Genomic DNA, 25205 nt, shown 5'->3' on the forward strand with positions numbered 1-25205 from the left:
GCAGCAGGAAACTGACAGAATTGGGCTGAAAATTGGGTTTGCACTACACCATTAAACTCTCAGATGAAGTGGATAATAGTGCAGGTGGGTTCAGATGTGACTAAAATTATAATTTCACAAAATATACATGAGGGTAAAAAACGTTTTAATGTCTTAAGTTATAATATCTTTTTAATATGCATTTTGTGCTATTTCTGATATTTGTTTGCAAGTTTTTTAATGTTGTATTATCAGGAGTGCCTGAATACAATTGAGAGATACTGTACACCAAATATGTTTGTCGTCTTGTTCAGAATAGATTTAAAAATAAAAGAGTTCAATTACTATTAGTATAAATTAAGTGACAATCGTGAACATTTAGGCTGACAGAAAACGTAAAGCATTGTTTTGGGGATCTGTGGACATGCACATCAAGATCTCATTATTCCTCTTAACTTTCCAGTATCCAAACATTTATTGGAGATTTCCTTACCATGTTTGGCCTCTGCTAAACCACTTTTTGCAGAACAAATGTAATTTGCCACTTCTCTGACCATCCAATTAGTGCAATATCCATTAATATTTCTCTTTAATTTAAAGTTTTCATCTTCACTGCTTACACTGTTGCTTATCTTTGTGTAATTAGCAGTCTTGGATATGAGGTCTTTTATCCCATCATCTGTCCTTTATAAAGGCAGTGAATACTCTTGGGGCACTACCTGCAAATTCTTGCCAATTAGCGTTCTTGATCTTTTTTTCTCTGCCTGTTTCCTGACCCTCTACCAGTTTCCTAAGCCAATCAATAATTTACCTTCAATCCACGAGTTTCAGCTCTAGCCAACAATCTCCCCTAAGGGACTTCATCAAATGCTTTCTGTAAGCCCATATAAATAGCATTTGCTGTCTGTCCACTTTAGGCTCTTCAACAAATTCAATCAGGTTTGTCAAGCATGACTTATTTTAAGAACTCATGCTAACTACCTCAGACCAGTTGAAAATTTCCAATGTCCTGACACTCTATCTTTAAACACAGACGGGTAATTTCCTGGCAACAGATGTTAGACTAACTGGTCCACAATTCTCTGTTTTTTCCCTTTCCTTTCTTATCTAGTTAAAGTTGATCTTAACCAAATCCAGAATTTTATTTGGTGCTTCCCGTTTTTCCCCTCAAGTATTACGTTGAACTCAGTCATAAATTGAAATGCTTTCAGCTTTATCACTTTACTTCATATTCTATTGACCTGATGAAATGCTGAGTAAATGGCATGCTTTTAAAACCACGTTTTCAACTTACCCTGCTACTTTTTTAGTATTTATGGGTAATATGATCTCGCTTCTCATTTACATTTTAAAAGTTGTGTAATTTATAGAAAATCAGATTAGTCTAGAAGTTTACTTTCTCGCCCTTCCACATATTGGACTTCATTTGCTGTAATTCCATCTACTTCACCATTTTCTCAGCCATCACAAAGTCTGTAATCATTTTTGTTATAATTGAGTACACTGCAAATGAAAATCAAAATAGTGTAGATGCTGGAAATCTGACAGAAAATTAGAAAAAGCTGAAAACACTCAACATGTCAAACAGTACCGGCAGAAAGAGAAACTGGCTTTTTATTCCAAGTCAAAGATGAAGGGTCTTCAATCTGAAACATTAACGTTTTTTTCATGAGATAACCCTAATCTATTTGGTGTTTCTCCAGCATTTTCTGAGTTTTACAACAATGTGAAGTATTGTAGCACCTGTAGATTTCATGTTGTTATTACTATGAAATGCTGACCATTCATAAAATTAAAATGATAACCTAAGACTAACTCTTGGACCTCTATTAACATTCAATTCCATTATTTTTCTGGTTGTCATGTCAAATTACATTTTCACCTCTTGCTAGTCTTTTTAATTGCCTTACTGTTTTGTTTCAATTTTAGCAAGATTTTTGATATTCAACAGCTTTCTCTGTTTGCCTATCAGTATCTTATAAATCCTCTCACTTGCTGCCTTTAGTATTATGTAATTAATATCACCTATTCTTGAGACTTTGTATATTCTGAGGTCCAGGTGCGTTTTTGCTGCTTTCATTGAATCTTACTTATGATATAGAAACAAATTTGTTTTCATTTATTAATTCCTAAAGTAAGGATGTCACATTCATTGTCCATCCCAAACTATTTACATCTACATGCATACTTTTTGAAAAATAATTTTCATTCATCTGTCTTAGAATGACACACATTTATTGGGAGCTGGGGGGATGGAATGAAACATTTTGCCCCTCAGTTTTAAATACAATGTTGTGCGAAAAACTTGCATTCTCATATGTCTAAGTAAACTAACTTCCTTTATCCTTGAGTGAATTTGGTAATCATTGACATGCATGCAAGGAGTAGTGGGTATGTCTGGTTAGGGCCTTCTGCCATTGTGAAGAAAAGGTGCATTATTGATATTTAAGATATTTGCAAGATCAGCTTTCCCCTTGGGCCAGTCCATGATGCAAAAATATAACTCTACACTGTCATCTTCAGCGCTTTAGCTTTGAGTTGTGTGCATGAAAAATGCCGGTATAATCATTGGACGGATATTTGAGCTGAATTGTGTGCACCTTGAATGCTGTGGACACACAGTCACTTGGAACATGATTGAGATTCAGTCAGGGATGCAAGTAATTGTTTTTATTAGAGCTTTGCACTTTACCCTGATTTTAAATAAAAGTGGAGATCCCTTGTTCATTAGACAAAGCTTCCTATATTGCATTGGTGCCAGCATTTGGAATGAAACAGCTGCAAAATTACGCTCTATTGGTCAAATACTGTCTTCAATGACTCCAACAAGCTGTTACAGAAATTGCAAGAACTTTCCATGTGACAGTGACGCAGATGCAACCATTTACAAGTTTTGTGATAAAGGCATCATTAAATCTGAATTCTTTTGAAATGGAGAACATCATATAAATCATCATTAAAATATACCTTGCTCAAAAAAACTTTTCACATTAAGCAGACACATTTTACATACATTTTAAGTAAAATCTTTGCGAAGCTCTACATGTAACTCTTTCAATTTTTGATGAACAACTTCTCAACATCAGACACATTCCTCTTTGTTCACAATCTGAGATTATTCACCTCTTTTTTAGGCAGGGTGATAAAAATAAAATTGGAAGTCTTATTTTTGTACATTGGCGGTATGGGGTGAAAACTTGCCACAAATATGTCTTTATACTAATTTGCAACCTACATCATTTGCTCATGCAGCCAACATTAAACTATAATTATTTGACAATTTTATCAGTATTTACTCACTTTTAACTATCACTATCTCATTTTTGACTCTCAAGACAGGAATTCGATTATGGAAATGACTAAATATTGGGATAGAAACATAGAAACAGAAAATAGGTGCAGGAGTAGTCCATTTGGCCCTTCGAGCCATCACCGCCATTCAATATGATCATGGCTGATCTTCCAAAATCAGTACCTCGTTCCTGCTTTCTCCCCATATCCCTTGATTCCGTTAGCCTTAACAGCTGTATCTAACTCTCTCCCCTAAAACTATATCTAACTCTTTCTACTCACAGTGAAAGAACAAAGGCCATCTTTTTTTGAGTTTGGTTCTGCATTATTCTAACCTTTTAGATGTGTTATTTTTAGCATGAGCTATTGGATTAATATTTTGACTTTGCCTCTGTGGAGGTGCAGAGTTTAGTAACAGAATTTTAGCTAGTTCTTTAGTTTAGATCAGCTAACTAAGTGAACCTTCAAATTTGAATCTGGGATATTTTGATGAGTATGATTTGGTACACTTTGGCAAATAATATTTCCATTTGCTTTTTTTGATAAAAATAGACACCATGTCATTGTCCACAGAGAATATGTTCCTTTGGGCACATTCATGGCATCTTTTAGTCTGGAGAAATTTGCCAATAATACCAAACTAGCTAAGTTGCAGGTTGTAAGGTGAACACAAAACATGCAAACTGAGCTAGGTATCTTTAGTAAGTGGACAAGAAGTTGGTAGATGGAATATGGTCAGAAACATTAAAGCATGCCATGTGGAAGGAAAAATAAAAAGCAAATTATTATGCAAATTAGATGAAAACTTCAATGCAAATAAGTAAATGGGAAGGCAAATGGAACATTGACATTTATTGCATGGCATAAAAGAAGGCAAATGTGGATGCAACCTTACGGGGAGGTAGGGAGACTTTACTTGGAGTTTTGGTCTCTTTATTTTACGTAAGATACTTACATCGGAGGCAGTGCAGAAAAAAAATAAAAAATTGATTCCTGGAGTTCAAGGGTTGAAGAAAGAGCAGGTATGGTCAAGACGCAATGGAATTTAAAAGTATGTGAACTTCTATGAACTTCTGAGAGGGATTGGCTCTGAGAAGGCATCTCACACTGGTATGAAAGTCAGGAATGGATAATTTCAGAATAATTTAAGGTATTGCCCAATTAAGACAGGAATGAAGAAGAATTTCTTTTCTCAGAAGGTCACGATTTTTCAAAAGTCTGAAGAAGGGTCTCAACCCGAAACGTCACCCATTCCTTCTCTTCAGAGATGCTGCCTGACCCGCTGAGTTACTCCAGCATTTTGTGTCTACCTATGATTTTTCAGTTCTCGACCATAGAGTTGCAGAGACAGAGTCATTGAATTTATTCAAGATGGTAGTTGAGAGTTAGGTAAACTACAAAGGAGTCGAGGGTTATGCGAAGGGAACAGGAAATTAACGTTGAAGCCAGAGTTGGTCCAGCAATAATCTAATGGCAGAACAGGTTCAAGGAGCATATTGACTTACTCCTTTGTATATTCTTTTGGCATTTTTTTGCTCATCACATGCCCTGGTGATGCTTTTCCTGAATTCATCCACTCTTCCAATTTCTGATTTACAGCTATTGCTGGTATATTACTTGTGTCCTCTATAGTGAACATTGATGAAAAGTACCTGTTTAGTTTATCTGCTATCTTCTTGTTATCAATTGTTAATTCCCAGACTTGCATTTTATAACATTGTTTTCTCAAGAGGGCTCTTGCATACCTTTATGAATTATGCTCATCATTATCCACCTGATTTTATCTTGCTGCATGAAGCCTGAAATTGAATGTTTTTGGTGTTGGCCATGCAAAAAATGAGGCCTCCCCTTCAGTGCTGATTCAGTGCAATTAGAGCCTCAATGCTGATGATCTTGGCCTTGATGCAGATGTTTTTCACTTTTCCTGCTGCAGATTCCTGTGCTTGGTTTGAGTTCATGATTGTCAAATACCTCTTTTCCCAAGCAAGTAAAAGCATAACATTTTGAATATATGTCCATTGTAATGATAGCAGGGATCCATGATTAACCTGTAGTATCCAGAGGTGTGTTGCAATGGAAATTGAAACTCCAGTGCTCAAATGGTGTGTAAAGTTTACGCCTGCAACTGTGCTCATGTAGGTTCTGGATTACCTTCATTCCAGGAAGAATGGACTCCAGCTTCTGCTCAAAACCCAGTGTAGAGTTTAGTGTGGATTTCTCCATTTTACTTGGCATTGCACGCAGACTTTCAGGCAGCCATGGCAATGCAATAGCATTTTATCATTGCAAATTCATCAGTTTTCTTTCGTTCCTATCAGAGTCTTTAGTAGCATCTTGTCAGTAAATATGTGCAAGCTGGCGCCCTCAATACCTTTTTTTTCCACCCTTGCCAAAAGTCATTTTTTATGTATTCACTAGATGTGGCCATCACTCGCAAACCCGTCATTTATCGGCAATTTCTAATTGCCCTTCAACTGAGTAACTGAAAATACAGTAAACCATAGTTTTAAAGGACTCAGTATAACAGATTTCGGTTATAGCGGACAGACCTACCGATGCCTCCTCCGGTTCGCACCACCTCCCTGGCCGCTCACAGCCCCGGCTTGCGAATTTACCCTCTTCTTCACCCACCACATGGTACAGATGACGCGGCTGTTGTTGCGGCTCACGTTGTAGCCCCAGGGGACAGCTTTTTCTCAGGCCGTCACCACTGATAGGACATGCTCGGTCACTGTGGGAATCTCCGCCCTCTCACCAGCTGCTGCTTCTTTCTGTTGGCTGTCTCTTTGTCTGATCCCTTTTACACCACTGCCTGCTCCTCCTCCTGTCGTTCTGTCCACTCGTACGCTCCCCCCCCCCCCCCCCCCCACCTCCACCTCCTCCTCCCCTGGAGTAGCCAACATACTCCACCTTGGAAGATGTCGGCGTCTGCGGGGGAGAAGGAGGAGGAGGCAGCGGTAGAGAGGGCCTTACAGGAAGAAATGGCAGCTGATGAGAGGGGAGGGAGCGCCAGGCTGATTGAGCAAGTCCTGTCGTTGGCAGCGGCTTGAAGAAAGCGCTGCTGGCCAGGGGCTACAATGTGAGCCGCAACAACCTCCGGGTCAACTGGACTGTGCGGTGGGTGAAGAAGGGCTTGCTGGTGCAGACCAGCGGCATTGGCGCCTAGTTTTAAGGTGAAATTACACAAAGTGCTGGAGTAACTCAGCAGACTGAATCAGTCTGCAGAAGTGTCCCAACGTCACCAATCCTTGTTCTCCAACGATGCTTAGGAAAAAAAACTGCAGATGCTGGTTTAAATCGAAGGAAGACACAAAATGCTGGAGTAACCCAGCGGGTCAGGCAGCATCTCTGGAGAGAAGGAATGGTGATGTTTTGGGTCGAGACCCTTCTTCAGACTCAAGGATATGAGGATAGTGTTGGCTTCTCCAGTATACTGCCTGACCCGCTGAGTTACTCCAGTATTTTTTGTCCTTTTGTGTATTATCTGCAGTTCTTTGTTTCAACTACATTCAATGATAATGCCTTACTTGATTATAACGGACAATCGGCAATAACGGACTAAACCCCCCCCTAACCTCTGGTCCATTATAACGAGGGTTCACTGTAACGTGCTGGAATGTTAGTCTGGAGTTGCAAAGAGGGTCATTGAGTTATACAGCCATACAGCATGGAAATAGATTCTTTGGCCCAACACATCCATGGAGTTCAATGTCCAAAAAGTAGGTCTAGATTGTGCCAGGATGACTCATTTCCTTCCCTGAAGAACTAGTGCTTTGTTATGGGATAAAGGAGAAATGGATGTGAAAAGGAGGACTCGATATGAGGATAGTGTTACCTTCTACAGCATAATTGCTGTTGCTGGCATTTGCATGAGATTTAGTAGTGGACACTCTGGTGATGGTGAGCAATCTGTCCACCATGGGCTGAGATACATCTGCTTCACTGGTTAGCTGCCCCTGCTGCCTTGTATGCCCCCTGTTCTGCAAGCCAGAACAAGGGGCATACAATTAGTGAGGGTCTTGAAGGTACTTGTGTGATGTGCATTATTGTTATTGGCTGATACTCATGCCAGGTGAGGAGGTGAGTGCACTCCAAACACAAAATACATGAAGGTGTGAAGTTAGAGGTAAATCTTGATCAATGTGTTAGCAGCTGAGTAACAGATGCATTAAATAGTACCTGACATTGGCAGGATAGCGACTGATAAGTCGAGTTGAGTTTATTGTTATATGCACCAGCAGAGTGTGGTACAAGTACAATGAGAATTTTATAGCAGCATCACATAGATTCAGACAAACACATAAAAGCTTAAATTATACATATCTTATACATTGCACATAAAAATTCTGCAAGATAGTACACAATTTTTAAAGTGCAAAAATAACAGGGCATTATTAGAAAAACAAGATTAGAAAACACGATTAGGAAAACTAGTCCATGATAATGCAAGAGATCATCTGCAGTGTTTCTTGCAGAGGTAGGATTAGGATTGTGTGGGTTGTATCAAGAACCTGATAGTTTTAGGAAAGACTAGACCAAATGGACCCGTTGGGCCCAAACCACTCCTGCATTGGTGCAGCACCCTCTCCTCCCCCCCTCCACTTCCCCCCTCCTCCTTCCCCCCCATATTCCCCTCCACCCCCTCCCTCCCTCCCCCTCCCATCCCCCTCCCCCTCCCCTCCCTTATCCTCCCTTCCTTCACCCCCTCCCTCTGCCCCCTTCCCCTCACCGCCACCATCCTCCTCAACCCCCTTATCCTCCCTCCTCCCCCCCTCCACCCCCTCCCTCCCTAGGAGATAGATGTAAACTTTAAAATGTGAATAACTTTAAATATATAACACCGATTTCAATAAAACTACTTGCATTATCACAATGGTGAGTAAGGTGGGCCTAAAATTGTGGCGCTATCATGTACCGTTTTGGCTGAAGTTCAGTCACAAACAAGATAACAAATGAGAGTTTTAGTATATAGATGTTGTTCCTGAAACCGAATGTATGCAACTTCAGGCTTCTGTATTTGCTGCCTGATGGTCGTACCAAGAAAAAAGCATGGCGTGGATGGTGGGGATCCTTGATGACAGATGCCACTTTCTCATGTAGCTGTTTTCAGGGGAGGGAAGGGCTGTGCCCATGATGGACTGGGCTCCGTTCTGTTAAGCAACAAGTTTAAGACATTCATTTTTGCCCATATCCTTCTGCAATTTGGCAATCTGTACAAAATTCAGGGTTTCTCATTTTTCAGTATTATTAAGTTGTAATTTTTTTAATGTAAAAATGGTTTGAATGTTTAACACTTAATTTCTTTCAAACGAGGAAGAAGGGACTCCTGACCCGTTCGTAGTCTGATGATTCTTCCAGCTGCAGGCAAAAATCAGTGCAGGTTTCTGTATCTTACTCATCCTTTCTTTTTGAAAAATGGTTCCTTTGTTTTGACTCGCCATTCTAGATTCTGTCATGTGTTGCCAGAGCCTATTTTCGATCTCCTCGATGCTCTCAGATGCTTCTTTTAGTTAATATCTATTAAATACTGCTGGCTTGTTTGAGACTGGGCATTTTGCTGCATACATTAATGAACAACTGTACTCTATTTGCATTTTCTATGTGAATTTATTATAATGTATAACTGTATTTGTAGTATAACAACTTCAGTTTTCTTGGTTTATTCATTTGCTGGTTGATAAATGCCAAAAATGTTCCGCAGTCCTTTTATCAATGCGTTCGGAAGTACCAGGCATCAACTTGAGAGTTTGATGCAGATTTATTTTTGGAAGTCTGTTGTGCTGCAGGATCCAGCGATTGTTGTGTTTATATGATGTCTTGTTCCCATAAAATGGCTGCTTGGCAAATGCTATTCAAACTCAACCATGGAAGGAGAGAATAAAGAATTGCATTTATGTAGAAACTCTTTGTATTCTTAGGATATTTCAAAATACTGTAAATCCAATACTTTTAATATTTTAACTTTTGATATTTAGTCATTCTTCCAATATAAGCATGCACGGTAGGGAGTTTTCAAACAATAGAATATAATGTGGCAAATTAGCATTTATAATTGTTTTACTGCAAGGATATTTGGATTTTTGGCCAATTAACTGTATATACCCATCATGGATATGTTTTGTTCTCAGCAATTGCATTTCACTCATGAAAATGCCAACAGGTTCAGGAGTTTGGCATGTGCCTTTCTGAATGCAGAATTTCCAAACTTGTTAACAGATTCAAGCCAGCAAATCTGTCAGTTACTCCATTACTAACACTGGGAAATCTGCTTGGAAACTCTGCATTTGATTAAAGCTACTGTAGGCCTATTCTATATTCATCTGTAGCCCATTCATTGCAAAGAAGATTTTATGGCTGTATGAAAGGGAAATAAGTATAATGCAAGTTACAATGTATAAATTATTTTCAGATTGCTTTAAGGTTTTTAATGATTCAAATGATTTATTTACGTTTTAATTATAGGTTTATTATTGCCACATGTACCGAGGTATACTGAAAAACCATGTTTTGCGTGCTATTGCATCCAAACAGCATGCATACATACCATACACAAATACAATCAACTCAAACTCAAATACATTAGATAGAGCAAAGGGGAAGACACAGAGTTCAGAATATAGTTCCCAGCATTGTAGCGCCCATTGGAGCATTCCATAGACAAAATCCGCTCACCACAATGGGATAGAGGTGAATCAGACAGTTTCATCGCTTATGGAAGGACTATTCAAAAGCCCTATAATAGAGGGGAATAAGCTGTTTCTGATACATATTTTAAATAATTTGCCGAATGTTCATTCTTTCACCATGATGTTACAAAGTGGAAGCGGTGTGGCAAGAACAAGCAAGAGAGAGGTGGATTATGATGATGAGCGGTTGATTGGCAGATGAGTCGGTTGGGAGAGAAATGAGTGAGATAGTAACCAAGGTTGGAGGCGAAAAGTGGAGAAGACAACAAGGTGCAGGTAGAATCTGATAAAGATTGAAGATGGGGAGTGTAATGTAACACCAGGGGAGGATCAAAAATGAGGAATCCGGAGTAAGGAGAGGTGGGAGATGAGCAGATGGAAGTGGGTGATGGATGGAGGAGGGGAGTAGAAAGCAGGCAAGAAGGATGAGTGGGAGATTGGGGAAGAACAGTGTAGATAAGGAAGAGGTGGTGGGAGGGGGAGGGGTTACTTGAAGTTGGAGAATTCAATATTCTTGCCATTGGGTTGAAGGCTTCTCAAGTGGACTACGACATGCTATTCTTCCAGTTTGTTTATGGCCTCAAACTGCCAGTGGAGAAAGCCAAAGACAGACAGGTTGGTTTGGGGATAGGAAGGAAAATCAAAATGTCCAGCAACCATAAGCTCCAAGACAGCTCATGTATTTGGCAAAGTGGTCACCTCGCCTACACCTGATGTCAACAATGTAGAGGAGGCCACATTGAGAGCCTTTTTTACATCATGCTGGCTACCATCTTCAAGTATTAGTTGAAAATGAATGTACAGTCCAACTTTGCTCATAAATAGGATTCATATTGTAGCTGTTGCTGCAAAAGGTCACTGTCAGGTTGCATTTAACATTCCTGTTCCGATGATGGAATGCAGCGATTATTGTGGTGTGGTGATTTGGCTTGATCTTTTATTTCTGGAGGTATTTCTACATGTCGTTTAGATTGCTGTTTAATGTGGGCAGCCTTTTTGAAAATGGCTGACGAGATGGTGAATGTATTGGTTGTGATCTTCCAAAATTCCCTTGAATTTGGACAGGTGCCAGCAGACTGGAAAACTGTAAATGTAACCATCTCATTGAGAAGTGAGGGAGACAGGAAGCAGGAAACTATAGGCAGTCAGCCTGACATCTGTCATTGGGGAAAATGCTAGACGTTGAGAACATCATAATGCAGTCCTGGAGTCAGCGTGGTTTTATGAAAGGGAAATCGGGTTTGACAAATTTACTAGAGTTTTTTGAGAATGTAACAAGTGTGGGGAATAATGGAGAGCCAGTGGATTAGTATTTTTAGTTTTCCAGAAAGCATTCAATATAAAAAGGTTACTGCACTAGGTATAACTCATGGCATTGTGTCATAAAGGAAGTGGCTGCAGAGATAGAATGTGCAGGTTGTACCAAAATTCCTTGAATCCTGGAGAGATGCCAAAGGACTTGAAAGTCACATTACAGTGAGGAAAATGAATTATAGAAGTAGGGAAGTTTTGATGCAATTCTACAGAGTGCTGGTGAGGCATACCTGACGTACTGGGTACAGTTGTAGTCTCCATACGTAAAGAATAATATATTTACTTTGAAAGGGGTGTGCTAAGTTGATTTCTGGCATAGAGGAGTTGATAAATGGAAAATCTGAGCAAGTAGACCCTCTGCTTTTTGGAGTTTAGAACAACAAGACCTGAGCTGATTGAAATGTGTTTGTGAGATTCTGTGAGCTGTGAGGATGTTTTGTCTACTGGAGTTATCTAGAACTTCAGGACTAATGTAAGACAGACATGATGAGGAATTTCTTCTTTCAAAGGGCTATGAATCTGCAGTTCTCTATCCCCAAGAGCTGCGAGGCAGTCATTGAATATATTCAAAACCATGATTAACCAGTCAATTGAGCTGCAAGGAAGTGAAGTGGCATGGGGAGTGTTCAGGATAAGATTGAATCAGCCATGACTAATTTTGAAATATCAGTTGCCTTGCTCCTGCTCTTGCAATAAGGGGTCTTTCCAAGTAGATGCTGAGAGGATGTTCTCCTTCATGGGAGAATCTGGAGCTAAACCATTATTTCATTCAGGTAGTGATGAGTAGGGATTTCTTCTCTCGGAGCATAACAGATCTTTGGAACTCTCTAAGCACCTCACACGCTCTCCATCTCCTCGATAACTTCCGGTTCCCTGGCCCCCACTCCTTCATCATTACCATAGATATCCAGTCACTCTACACTTCCATCCCTCACAAGGATGGTCTCGAAGCCCTCCGTTTCTTCCTCGACCGTAGAACCGGCCAATCCCCATTTACTAACACTCTCCTCCGCCTAGCAGAGCTGGTTCTTACCCTTAACAACTTCTCCTTTGACTCCTCCCACTTCCTCCAAACCAGAGGCGAAGCTATGGGCACTCGCATAGGCCCTAGCTATGCCTGCCTCTTTGTCGGGTATGTCGAACAATCCTTGTTCCGGGCGTACACCGGCCCCATCCCCGAACTCTACCTCTTGTACCCATGCAGAACTCACTGACTTCATACACTTCACTTCCAATTTCCATCCTGCCCTTAAATATACCTGGACCATCTCCGACATCTCCCTCCCATTTCTGGACCTCACCATCTCTATCACAGGAGACAGACTAGTGACTGACATCTACTATAAACCCACTGACTCACACAGCTATCTGGACTACACTTCTTCCCACCCGGTCTCCTGCAAAAAGTCTATCCCCATCTCCCAATTCCTCCATCTACGCCGCATCTGCGCCCGAGATGAGGTGTTTCACAGTAGCGCATCAGCGATGTCCTCATTCTTCAGGAAACGGGGCTTCCCCACTTCCATTATAGATGAGGCTCTCACTAGGGTCTCTTCTACATCCCGCAGCTCCGCTCTTGCTCCCCCTCCCCCACTCGTAACAAGGACAGAATCCCCCTCGTTCTCACCTTCCACCCCACCAGCCAGCGTATCCAACAAATCATCCCCTGCAACCGCACAAGATGCAACACCTGTCCCTTTACCCCCCCAACTCCATCCAAGGACCCAAACAGTCTTTCCAGGTGAGACAGAGGTTCACCTGCACCTCCTCCAACCTCATCTATTGCATCTGCTGCTCCAGATGTCAACTTATTTACATTGGCGAAACCAAATGCAGGCTCGGCGATCGCTTCGCTCAACACCTGCGCTCGGTCCGCGTTAACCAATCTGATCTCCCGGTGGCTGAGCACTTCAACTCCCCCTCCCATTCCCAGTCTGACCTTTCTGTCATGGGTTTCCCCCAGTGCCATAATGAGTCCCACCGGAAATTGGAGGAACAGCACCTCATGTTTCGCCTGGGCAGCTTGCAGCCCAGTGGTATGAACATTGACTTCTCCAACTTTAGATAGTTCCTCTGTCCCTCTCTTCCTCTCCCCCTTCCCAGATCTCCCACTGTCTTTCTGTCTCCACCTATATCCTTCCTTTGTCCCGCCCCATGTCATCAGTCAGAAGAAGGGTCTCGACCCGAAACGTCGCCCATTCCTTCTCTCCTGAGATGCTGCCTGACCTGCTGAGTTACTCCAGCATTTTGTGAATAAATACTTTCGATTTGTACCAGCATCTGCAGTTATTTTCTTACATTCACTGAACTTGATCACTCATGTGAGTTCATTGGACTTCTTTCAAGATTTGATTCCAATTATGTGGAATTTACCTTTGAGGATAGTTGCTCCCATTATCAAGTTCAGTGAGTGCATCCTTCTCTGACTGCGTGTGTGGAGGGCCAAATTGTCCCCTGCAAATATAGTACACCTCTAATACCCAAACCTTTTGTGCAAATGCAATTCACTTAGAACCTGTACTCTCTCACGTTGTCATTCAGTGCATTGTGGTTAAGGACAGCTTCACCACAGTGCACCTTGCCTAAAGCGATAAAGCTGACTGACACTTCTTAAAGACAGGCGGTAGCATGAGCTAACTGCCCACAAAATTGGTCCTCACCTGATGTGTACAGCGAATCAGCGCTGCGGGTGATTGCTTGAATCATTTGAAATGAGCAACACTAAATTGGTATGCTGCCTGCTTCAGAACCAATGCAATATAATCCACACAGCTGCTTTCAGCAGCTATCAAATTTAGCTCCCAAACCTTCAAATACAAGTAGATTAGGTTTCTTTTATTGGAAGTGATTCATACTGCCTGCCCAGTATGCACATGTACAATAGCATGATTCGAAGATTTAACAATATCATCCCTTTGGGATACAAACCAGATATTCTTGTTTTTTGCATTTTTCAATAATTTCCCCTAGATATGGAAAGTGAAGCTTAAAGTTAGACTTATAGTAAAGAAAACATACCAAGAAGAAGTTCTAATCAGTGTTTTTTAAAAGTTAACTTTTCCATCATAAAGTGATACAGAATGCAAACCTACGACCTTTGTCAGTGTGACATAGTTGTTGTGTACTGTCTATCCTTTAGCTACTTTTTAATCAGTTTGCCTTAGCAAAGACCCTTCTTTCATTGACTAAACTCAAGAGCTAACCTCTCTATTTGTTTATTTTCTTTCCACGTCAGAAGTTAGGGCTTGTGCTTTATCCTTGTGACTCACAAGAAGAGATTCTTATCAAGATTCTGTTCCACATTTCAAAACTGGCCATGCAAAACTCAATGAAAGTTCAATACCTGTTTCTGTTTATCAAAGGCAACAAGAAAAGTTGACCCCCATATTTTTTAACTGGCATTCCTGCAAAAATATCTTGTTTTAATGTCCAATCATTGAGTCAGCAATCTGAATGGAAAATTCATCTGGCATAGACAATAGACAATAGGTGCAGGAGTAGGCCATTCGGCCCTTCGCCCACCATTCAACGTGATCATGGCTGATCATTCTCAATCAGTATCCCGTTCCTGCCTTCTCCCCATACCCCCTGACTCTGCTGTCCTTAAGAGCTCTATCTAGCTCTAGACTGCTGAGGAAAGAAAATTTATAATACTGGGATTTATGGGGATAAAGGCAAAGATTTGCACCTTTTTTTAAGGTTGGAGATGAATGCATTGAGAACCAATAGATGATCCAGCATTAAGAATCCAAACGATGGAATGAGGGAATATGTTTTGTGGGTGTAATAGAACCTAAAGACACCAAGTAACCAGTTGATCCACCACGGAGCAGGGAGCAGGGAGCAGGGAGATTTAAACATTTGTCTCGGTTGAAGATTTCAGAGGTAAAGGGTTGCAACTTTGTTTGCAGTGTGTTTTCAGTTCACTCTAATTTATTAGGATGCATGTCTCAAGTAAGGAGTCTTCAATCTAATTGGTTGATGAGGCATATTCTTTCCTGTTTTTCTAGCTAGGCACCTTGCAACTTAGAAATATGTAAGCTTTACAGTGTTACAAAAGCCGGTTCCAATGACACTAAATCACTCCTGAAAAATCCATCAGGCAACTAACCACTGACTGCAAAACCTCAACCACAATGTTTCTTAATGTCGTCAGAGGAAAATATTAAATCAATGATGTAAATTATTGTGACATTCATTGCAATTTCTGTTCATTGAGTGATAAGTGGTTTCTTAATGTATCAAATTTCTATGATTACAGTTTTGGAAAAAGATAGATATATGTTTGTAGTGTTTTTTAGGATAAATTTCCTTATTAATTAATGTTCCAAACTGTGTTTGAAGGTTGTGTTGATGGCCATTGGTTCAGCTCTTGTGTTGACAAAGAGAGTAAGAAAGTAGAGAATGGAGGAAATTAGGAAAGATTTATTAAGTGAAGTAGATTCATTTAAATTTGTGTAGAAAAATTGTTTCTTTGAAGTTTCATATCTTGTTTAGTTTTGCATTTCAATGATAAAATATAATGTAGTTCATAATAGTAGTAGATCAGATGTCAAGGTCTCGTTGAATAATTGGTTAGGAAGTGTGAGGAAGTGGAAATTGCTTTCTAATTAGTATGAGTGACAACAATTTTTTACATTGGATAAAAATGGACATTCTGATGCATATTTATAGCAATTAGATCAGCAAAATGAAAGAGCTAGTCATCGACTTCAGAAAGTGGGGTGGAGTAAATGTCCCAGTCTACATCAATGGTGCTGACATGGAGAAGAATGAGAGCTTCAATTTCCTTGATGTAAATATAACCAATAATTTGTTAAGTCAAGTCAGGACGACTTTATTGTCACCTGCAAGTACCATGAAAACCATTTGGATCACAGGTACATAGACTCAGACAACGCATAAAAATATAAATTATACATCAATTACGTATTGTGCAAGGCAGTACAAAAAAAAAATCAAAATTACAAAACATGAAAAAGAACAAGTCTAAGATAGTTCAAGAGTTGGTTGTAGTCTGTTGCCGAGGTAAAATTGGGGTTCTGCAGGTCAATTCAAGGACCTAATACTTGTAGGAAAGTAGCTGTTCCTGAATATGTTTGTGTTCGACTTTAGGCTTCTGCATCTCCTGCTTGACAGTAGAAGAAAGAAGATAGTGGGGTTCGTCCCAGATAGTGGGGATCCTTGATGAAAGCTGCCACCTTCTTGAGACAGTGCTTCATGTAGATGGTGATGAGGACTGTGCCCACCCCATTCATTCTATCTATGCCAAGCTATGTAGGGAAAACAGCCAACATAATAAAGGACCACACACACCCCAGTCATTCCCTCTTCTCCCCTTTTCCATTAGGCAAAAACATATAAAAGCTTGAAAGCACGGATCACCAGATTCAAGAGCAACAGGGTTCTCTGTTGTTTTCAGACTCTTCAATGGACCTGTAAAAGGCTAAGGATGTATTCCTGATCTCCCAATCTACCTCATTGCACTTTTATTTTAATCTGCACTTTTTCTGTAGCTGTAACACTATATCCTGCACTCTGTTTCATAGACATAGACATGTCTTTTGGCTGTCCCTGTCTCCTATGTAGTTTTGCACTGTCTCTTGGTACACATGGCAATAATAAATTAATACCAATACCAAATAAGGCAAAATAGTTAATGTAAATAAAAATGCAATTTTAACACCAATAATCCAAACACTGAAATCATAAAAAATAATGATTTTGTTTCTGATAGTTTTGACAGCACAAAAAGTATTTTTTCCACTGGGGTCCCTGAAGTTTTAATGCATATAAAATTTCTGGCTACAGAACTCATTAGCTCTCCACATTGCACAATGAGAATCAGAAACTCTGCCGGGAAAAATATACTTCATGAAAAGCAGTTCTGTAATCATATTTAGCCTTTATAAAAATTTAAAAATAACGTTTAGAGTATAACTTTCAAAGCATTTTTCTGCAACTTAGAAATATGTAAGCTTTACACAATGTTCCAGAGGCTCGGACTCTTTTGATAAGGAGTAACAAAATCATTCAATAAATCTTGTGCATTCAGCAGGCATCTCAGCAGACACAAGCTAAGTGTTAACAGCCAATAGTGTGGATGTCTTCTGAAATCATCCGATGAAATGCAAATAGAGGACAAAGAAATAACAAAGAATTTTAACTGTTTAAAACGATTGCATCCTAATTTACCTTCTCCCACTTTATTTTCCAATTTAACTTTACTCCAGATTTCAAAAATAAGCAAGCTATCAAATGGCATGCTGGCATTAATGCAAGAGGTTTAGTGAGCTGGGTTTAATATATTGGCATTGATAAAGGATTGCTTAAAGGACAGAGAGTAGTTAGAAGTAACCGGTCTTTTTAGGTTGGTAGGCCTTTACTCAGAGAGTACTACACGGGTCAGTATCAAGCTATACAATCTATATTAATAATTTCCATTAAAAGATGGTGTGTAACATATCCAAGTTTGATGCAAGACTTGTTGGGAAAATGAGTAGTATGGACGCAATGATTTGCAAAGGGATACATACATGTGAGTTGTCAATAAATAGCAGATGCATTCTAGGCAAATATGACTATTAATGAATATATTTTGTTTTTTTTCCATTTTATTTAATGGAATGTTAGTGTGAAGTGTTAGTATTAGTGTATCATTATCTGGTGACTTACAAAACACAAATTAAGTTGCAGGTACAGTGAGCAATTGAGAAGGAAAATGGCTGGTCAGGGTTCTTTGCAAAATGCTGGAGTACAATAGTAACCAAATCCACTATGATTTTACAATGATTTGGTGAGACCACCCATTGAATGATGATGGAGTTTCCAAACTAAAGGAATAGTATATTTGCGTTGCAGTTCATGTAAATAAATTCACCGCATTGACTATTGGGATGAGGGAGTATCCTACTAGGAAAGATTGAGTAGGATTAACCTATGTTTACTAGAAAAGTAATCTCTTTTAAATGTATGATGTTCTGAAAGCAATTGGCAGGCCAGATACTGAGATGATATTCTTGAGGCTAGCAAATACAAAATTAGGTAGCAGGATAAGGCATCCCCATGAACAATTGCAATGTAGTGAAATATTTTCTGGATTGACTGCAACCATCTACCCTATATAACCAGTTTGATATGAATGAATCCAATGCGTTTCTTCTGCAAAGGCGTGACTTGAAAATAAAGGAATTTCATGTTTTATTTAATTGAAACTTCGATAGTCCTGGAAATTAACTTGAGGAAATGGAATATAGCACACAATTTGTATCATCCAAACTGGTTGGTACTAGATTAACTGAGTGTGAGTATGTTGCTTTGATTCTATCCAGAATGTTTTTTTTTTATTGTGTTTGCCCGTCCTTGTTCATATATTCAATGTGTTTCTTTTCAACCTCTGGTGCCCCATACAGTCTTTTTATGTCATTTTCCTTATTATTTGGATTATTTGCTCGTGTATAACTAAATGTATAAATGTAATTTTCTATGGCCAAACAGTCCTACAAGTTGTAATATTCAGAGAAAGTGCTGTTGCTGTTCCAGCATATGATGCAGGTAACTGAACAAGTTTTGCCTTGTTTTTAATTTCATCCTCTCTTTTTGATTTTATGGGTCTAAAATGCCGACTGTTTCTTTTGAAAGGCTTGGTGCCATGTGATGCAGTGAATTAGTATTAGCAGGCCAGGAGTAGCTGATTTGAATACCCTTCAGTGTTTTGTCTAAGCAAGTCAGCTTTATTTCCATTTGTTCCAGTCACAAAGGTTTATAGGTCAGAGGAGGCTGACTGAAAAAAAAGTGCCAATGAACTTTTTATGTGGTTGTTAGGAGCCTAAACATTCAGGTTTTCTCACAGCAATGAATATATGACCGCAGTTTCTTTATTCATGTAGCTGAGTGCCAGCTGTGGCTAAGATGGAGGATGTAACATCATGCCAGAATGATTTTTCACACAGCCGAGCCATACAGTAGCAATGTTACAAGAGATTGGCTTGAAATAGGGTTTTACTATCTGAGTAAGTGCTGTATCCAAGGACAACAGAGCACATCGTACCTAAATGAAATCTCTGCTCACTGTTTTTTTTTTGATCCACACATAACAAGATATAACCACGGTTTAATTTCGGCATGTTTAATTTTATATTTCATTATTTATCAACACTATTTCCACATGATTGTTTCTGATTCAAATTGGGACTAAAATGTAATTATTTAAAAGACAGAATACAAAGGAACAGTGCTGGTTATTTTAAACAAGTGGCCAAAGAGAGTCCTCCTTCGAATCTCACAGATAATTCTATAAATCTCAACCTCCTGATCTACTTTGTAGATTTATATTGTGCTGTGTTTTTACTTGCGTTTGGCTTGCTTCTACACTTCTGTTCTTAAAAGGAAGCATTTTACAGTCATCAAAGTAGCATAGTCTGCTAACGCTTCCATTCATTGCTGCAATCACTTCAGGTGGCTTTCTTGTCCCAGTTATACTTTTTTGATGAACACATGATAGAGGACAAACAAGGACAAATCAAGTTGAGTCAATGTGGAATGATTTTGTGGTTTTTGTGACAGTGAGAATATCATAAAATCCTCTCAACAAAGTAAGATTAGAAGGCTTGTCAAGAATTTTGTGAAAGATGAAATGGAAACTCCAACATGCCCTTTCTTGCAGGTAACCTCATTAACCTGCTTCTCACAGCATTAACCTTTTGTTGTTTTGCTTTGGGAAAAGAAAGCAACTACATTTTTGGACTGGATTATTATACAGTACCTATACTCAGTAACCTGATAATTTCATTCCAAAGGGGGTGCCCTTGGGTATAGTGTTGCCAGATCTCTTCAACATACTCGCAAGGCTGTTTTGTCCAATTTAATGTTGCCATTTTGCAGTGCTAAGTGGCTGCATTTTAAAATTGAATGCTTTCACTGAAACAAATAATGTTGGCCATTTGTACGGTGGCAGCTCAGATTTCTTCAATCTATGATGAAAGTACAACTGAAGAACAATCAATCTATGGCTTTATAAGTCATTTGAAGAAAAAAACTCAACTATCAGTTTGAAATATATCTACACATTTTCAGAATTTTAAAGAAATCTGCATCGTTTTTTAGAATTATTCCAATTACCTCTGTATAACAAAAATAAAACAATTTCATCTATTTAACTGGTTTGTTGAATTGACTGTTGAATTAAAGTGGCATTTATTGAATTAATCAGTGAACGTCTTTAAGTTGCTATTGCACAGAGAAGGTAAGGAACAGCTTTAAGAACCTCTCTTAATCATGCAGTGCTTGAGAATTTAGGTTTGGGAGTGGAAAGCCATCTGCAATTATTAATGAGCCTCTAGGCAGTCTTATGGCATTTCAGAGGAGCTGCATCAGCTGGCAGAAAGCAGTATGGCATCTTTCTTTGTTGATAAGTGTGAAATTATGCACACAAAGGACACTCCATATCTAAATGTGAACAGTATGAGAAAGGAGAGCAAGGAAAGCAAGGTTTGGTTGCAGACTGAGCTCACATGGCTGTTTTGGCAGCTCACAACTTTATAGATATCACAATATTGTTTACAATTCATTTTGGAAGGTTGGGACATCAAGAGTCCTTCCCCCACCCCTGAATTAAGACAACCTTAGACTGTGAGCGTGGCTACTGTAAGTCTAGTTGCACTGAAAGCATACAGTAGGTGTTTGTGACCTTGACTGACTCTAGCTTTGCGACGGTAGACACAACTCAGCGGGACAGGCAGCATCTCTGGAGAGAAGGAATGGGTGATGTTTCGGGTCGAGACGGGTCGGCTTTGCGACAGTGGGTTTGGACAACTGCCAGCTTCTTATTCAATAAACGAGAAAGTAGCCAGAGAAGCCAGCCTACATCTTGCAAGTTTTTTTTAAACTGACTGTTTGCTGCAGTCGGCAGTAATGTTTAAAAAAATTGGCAATTTAAAGTAACCGTGTGTATTGAGATGGGAATGGTGATAAACAGGTTTCGGTTTTTTTTCTGGAGAAAGGGTTGTTCGTTTAGCATGTGGCATGCTGCCAGTTTGGCACCGTTTTTAATGAGACAGAGATAGTAGGCGGGACCAGACAGGGCGTGGTGAATGACAGTTGAAGAAAGGTCTGTGAATTGCTGTTCTCAGCTGTCTCCTCCACAAGAAAAGAGAAAGGGGGAGGGAGAAAGAGCACTATTTCCTCCTGAGAATACTTGAACTATTGCAGAATTCTGAGTGCTTTGGTTTTCATGCCAATGATGTACTGGCAGCTGCGCCTAGCATGAAATAAAATGTCACAGGCTGCAGTGGCATGCAGCAGATACACTGTACTGATGATTAATGTTGGTATAGTCTCCACTGTAAGACGCTTTCATTACTGTGAGAAGCACATTGTACTCCTGGCATTGTCGTAAGTGCATTTAGGTAGACATTGAAATCCCATCTCAATTAACAAAAAATTTAAAGTTCTCTTCTCCAGGCAACTTCTATAGAAGTGAGCGCTACATGGTAATGTTTAGCATTGCAGAAGGAATTTGCTTTTCTTTCCTTTTTAAAAGAGCATGACAAAGGTCCAGCCAGGCAGTGAGACTTATTTTGGACACGCAACGTGCTTGAAACACAGAAGTATAGCAGAAGTTTGGAGCACAAAGGCTGGACGAAAATAGTTGTCAGATACTCAATTAGAAATTGTGGCAGATATGAGGTGAGAATTTTCTCTACTGCATGATTATAGGATTTAGTTTTTAAATTATTCTCTAGTTTCAAATGTTAACCTTTAAATTCTTTAAGAATACACCTAGACTCTTTTTAATTGTATGCATTTTTGTTTACACAAAGCTTTGACAGCCTGTTTATTTCTCAGCTTATCGACTTTTGCTGTGATCCATTTGGAATAAAATGAAGAAAGTAAGCATTGTGTTCTGATACAGTGAAACATTTTAGAACAGTACGGCCCTGGACCCTTCGTTAACACCGGGACTACTTTTCTCACAACAGATCATTTAATACCCAGCCTTGCGTCTCATCTGAACTCCAAGTCTTAAAGAAATAGGGAAAATTATAAGAGTTACCATAATAAATTAAGAACATTTCTTAATCCTCTGTGATCTGTAGTTTTGAAAGCAAATGGTGGTGGTAGCAATTCATTAAATGTTTGAATAAAAAGCACAACTCCTGGATGCTGTTTCTGGAGTTTAGCGAGCCCTTCACATTTAGCGAGTTTAGCGAGGGATCTTCACATTTATGAATAGCCACCTATTGCACATGCACAGTTGTACCCTTGTCCATTTCAATTAGTAATCATCAGTGGTCCACTTCAAATGGGCATCTGATGGAGGATAAGGCTCCACATGCTGAGGAGGATGAAGTCAGGAGGCCAGAAACATGCTATTCTCCTGAAACTAGTCCTGCAGTGCAAAAATCCCTTGATGTTAATCTATTCAAGCCAAACGTTATACCTTATTTCTGTATGTTTCTTTGAGTTGATCCAGCCTTGAGCTACAGTACACGAAGCCTACAAAATCTGATATATTTACATATGTCAAAAGTATAAATACAATTATAGATTGTAAACTTAGCAAGGAAATTTAAGGGAAAAGGATAATGTCAAGACAGGTTATTCTGTTGCTTTTTGGTTTCCTGTGTGCCAAGTTAAAATTTCCAAGACAAGGATTGGTAAGATTTCTTGATTTTAGTTCTCAAGAGCATGCACTTGAGGGGAGATTTGTGGAATCTAACAGGAATGTTTAACACAGTGTAACTTTGCCTGAGTTAATTAGATCAATTAATTTAAATGTTACTAAAATCATGATTCTGGACATGGATTGTGACATTCAATTAATGAAAGGGTATTGCACTTACTAATAATGGACAAATTTGATAACGGGTAGCAATTTTTTTTAAAAACTCACAATTTTCACAGTCATTTTTTGGTGTAAATACTCATAGGTATGAAATATGTACATTCGTCATATTTATCCGTCTGATTGTTGATTTTTATTGTGTGTATATTCAATTTGAGCTCCTCTACGTGTGCTCGGAGTTCTGCTGCATCAGACTGCTGCTTCTCCCATGCTGGGTAATATCAGACCTATTGTTTAACACTTGTTATTTCTGTACATGCTTGGGAATGAGCACATTTTATTGATATTCTATATAAAGCACTTAGTCGAGAAAGAGGAGATATACGTGACGCGCATCTATTCTTGGGGATAATCCTTCCCTCTGCCATGTTAATTATTGAAAATAACTAGGAAACAGTTGCCAGTTCAGGTTCTGGGTTTTGTTTTCATAATGAAAGGCTCCATTGAAGAGTTAATTCAAATTCATTATTGATACAAAGAATTTGTCTGTAAACTAGAAACAAAAACACCATTGTAAAGACAATGTAGCAGAGTGGGAAGCTTTGTATGCTTAAAGTGGAGATTTAACACATTTAAACTATTATTTAAAAAAATATATAATTTCTCTCAGAGACTTACAAAAGAATTGCGTTATCTATTCTGAATATAATTTAGAATGTTTATAAATATTGAGATGCATTTTAAATTAATAATGCTGGCTTCTTTTTGGCTAAAAGATTATTTAGAATGTCAGAACCTATTATGTTTATAGATTTAAAAGCCTGACTTGATAATTATTCAAGGATGACGAGTTCTAACAAAAAGTATTTAGAAGGTCACTTTGTAACCCTAATCCACTGTTTGTGTATGTGAACATAGTAAAATATTAGTGTTCCCTCCAAAACTGCTTTGGTAAAGTAACCAAATAGATAAAATTAAAATAGCTATTGCTTTGAGTAACAATCCAAAATATTTCTCCTCACTAAGACCAGTTAGTAAAGTGTTGCTAAGGTAGATCTAGTTTTATTTTACTATTGTTGTGAACTTTTCTTGAGCACTGCCATTAAATTACGAGGAAGTTATTGATGCAATAAAATTATTTGAAAATTATCGGGTATTGTTGAGAGGGTTTGAAGTTTTGTTTATTGTTAAATCTGAGTTCTTCACTAGGCTCTGTTTATGCAGATTGTTTTTTTCACTGCATTACTAGTTTTACATTGTTTGAATTTTGGTTGTGCAGCTGATAACATGTTGGACTCTTCAGGGACATCAAGCTGGATAGCTTTTGGAACATCATAGGAGATTTCTGTTCCTTAGTAAAACAATATAAATATTTCACTTATGTGTACATTTATTTTGTATGCAACCTAGTAATTGCAAACCTGTTTTGGTCAAGTACATTCCATGAATAATACTTTGATATAATAAAGATTATTGTAAAAAAATCCTTTGAATTGATAGCTGCAATCTTAGACAACTGTCTATAGAGCACATGAAAACCTTCCATCTCACTGAAATTTGTTTATTGAGGTCATAACTTATGCAGTAATAGTTTATATTCAATTTGATAACAAACAAGTAACTTAAAGGTTAATTGATGACAAGATATTTGCCACATGCATGAATCAATAACCAGAATAAACTATAAATATGTTTAATGTTTTTTTCTAGAGGGTATGCTCTGTGGAATGGTAAGCTGATTTCATAAATTTTAAAAGCATCTTGTCCACAAAGATGTTTTCTTACTGTTTTTGCTACATTGTTGGTAACTGTTGCCCAACTGTTGAAATATTTTTGTCAACTCTTTAATGCAACATGATTAATCTATTTTATAAATAACAATGAAAAAAATGCACAGCTTGTCCGAAAATAACAATGTACATGAAAATCTGGATCCCTGTGAGGCCCAGAAGTGTTCAGGTTGAACGATATGTGTTAAAGCAAACTGATATAATAAAGATAACAACAGTAAATAACTCAGTGATGGATCTGTCAACATTTAAAGATTTTTAAAGGCACTTAGGTCATGGAATACAAATTAACTAAATTTATACAGGGTAAGCCTCTTGTTTTGCATTGAACCAGATTCAAATTACAATTACAGGCATCCA

The sequence above is a fragment of the Rhinoraja longicauda genome, chromosome 20 (assembly GCF_053455715.1).
Source record: "Rhinoraja longicauda isolate Sanriku21f chromosome 20, sRhiLon1.1, whole genome shotgun sequence".
NCBI classification, from domain to species: domain Eukaryota; kingdom Metazoa; phylum Chordata; class Chondrichthyes; order Rajiformes; family Arhynchobatidae; genus Rhinoraja; species Rhinoraja longicauda.